Here is a 2500-nt window from a genome sequence, read left to right as displayed (position 1 = left end):
GGGTGTCCATGTCATCTCAGAAGACAGTTAGCAATCAAAATGTGCACCTTAAGGTTTCGTTACGGTATATCATTACATATAAACTCTTTAAAAATATACTTCTGTCAAATACCTTGACAACTACTATGTACACTACAAAAATAAATTTTCATATAAATAAATTATATGGCATACATTTATCTTTGTAACTGAAAACAACATACATCCACACCAACCAAGACCAAAATGGCAGCCTGGGAGAACCATTGTTTTTTGTTTTTCCTTTTAAGATCCTCTAAGCGCTATGAGACTCGTAGTGTAAAATGTTATATATTCTTTTTTTCCTATTTAACATTAGTAAGCACTTTATACAGATCAAACTCCATTAATGTAAAAAACATTAAACCGTTATAGTGTTTTTTTTTCAATAGACATAAAAATCCCTGCATTTGTTATCCACTGGCATCGTGACCAATAATGAAAGAAAAAACAAAAACATCTTATATTACAAAATATAAATATAGCAAATTGAATATTCAAAATAAAACAAAAGAAATACATTTAAAACGGAATAAAATAGTTGCCAGCCATAATTCGCTCCGTTACTGCCAATGTGACATCAGGAGGAGAAAAACACAAAAAACAAAGACATTGAAAAACAAACAAATACAACAACCTATATTTCATGCAAGCAGCAGAAACATTACACCGGACAAAAGGAGGATTCTAAAAACCTACGTCAGGTAGCCATGGTAGTGGGGGTGTGGAGATGGATTTCCAAAGTGTAGCTGGCTATGGTGGAGGGGTTTTGAGTTATAATTATGATGACATATGGGCACACACACACACACACACAAGCACACACACATCTAGATAGATTCAAATGAATGCAGACACATAACAGGACATGGATAGCAGAAAGGTAATGATCGAGAGAGGGGGGTACATTCTGACCCGAGGCTCTCGACTGTACCATTGCACTATTAGAGGCGGATTTCAATTAGTCTGCTGGTGTAATGCCGAGGACTTTTATCGCTTGAGGTCATTGCTGATTGCTAGGGCAGAGTTGGGGCCATAGGGGGTACAGATGAGGGAAATGCACACATGAATCTTTACACAGACGTACAGAGCACATTGTCAGGACATATAGGGCTTAGCCCCTTACACTTTGGCTAGCTTATTGTTGGGGCGGATGTGAACTGAGTTGTTTTTGTAAGAGAAATGCTTGAACGCAGTCAAGACCCCAGTTGAGTTGAGTCCTAGAGTTTTCCCAACTTTAGCTTATTAACTACAAAAAATCCCACAAAGAGAACAATAAGTTCAGCTCTCCTTTCTCCCTGGTCCAGAATCAGTAATGTTACGACCACAATATTTGTGGTTTTGGGTTCCAGAGTTTGGTTCACTGACCGTATGTCAGTATAGAGGAGCGAGAGAGATAGAACTAAATCCTGCTACGTAACAACACCAGAGCAGTTACCTAACTTGAACAGCTAGGTTTAGAACCAACGGAAATGAGGAATCAATTAGGTCTCAATGAAGGGGGGCTAAACCTATTGAGCGACAGACACGATCGACCTGAAACAAAATAACAAAAAACATCTTCTTCATATTTGCTTGTCTTAAATAGCACGCATAGCGTGTGTCAAGTTAAACACTAACTGTTTTATAACTACCACAGGTTTGTGATAAAAAGAAATCCTCAAAATGCATACCTTTATACAATATATAGACACACACGTATACAATTTTATACTTGTACATACATACACAAGAGCCCTGTTGGGAAATTCTAACAATTTCCCTCATGTTCAAAATGAGTGTAAATGTTAGTGTGTTTTTGAAGATAAATCTGATGGAGGAACCAGGACAAGCCAGGCTTTCACTCATTATACAGCCATACTTGGAAAGAACACCCAGTACACACACACTCGCACCTGCGCAAACTGATGCGCACTCACACACACACACTCGTACACAATTCTATTGTTTAAAAGAGACATTTGCATAGAGTTATAAATGTACATTATTTTCAAAATAGTTTAAGCAGCAACACTGAATGCTGACAGGTATGTAGATGAAGCTTCCTCATGGCACAGATCCACAGAGAACAGTAATCTGAAATCTCTTACACACACACACACACACACACACACACACACACACACACACACACACACACACACACACACACACACACACACACACACACACACACACACACACACACACACACACAAACACATACATACACAGGCCATGCTTAATGGCAGCCCCAGTCTGTTTACAAAAGAGGAGTTGTACAACTTTGTACAACAATTATAGCTACGTTTTTGTTCATATTTACAAGTGTACATCTCTTAAATATAGATAAAAATAGCTATGACAACGACAGTCCACTTGACTACAGTAAATATGAGCACCATGACGCCAACACTGAAGAGTGTCTTGCTGCCTGTGGCCGCGGGACGGTTGCCGGTGCAAGACCGGGTCAGAGCGGGTCAGACCGGGTCAGAGTGGGTCA

Source organism: Gadus chalcogrammus, chromosome 6 (assembly GCF_026213295.1).
Source record: "Gadus chalcogrammus isolate NIFS_2021 chromosome 6, NIFS_Gcha_1.0, whole genome shotgun sequence".
Taxonomy (NCBI): Eukaryota; Metazoa; Chordata; class Actinopteri; order Gadiformes; family Gadidae; genus Gadus; species Gadus chalcogrammus.
This window is presented reverse-complemented; position numbering follows the sequence as displayed.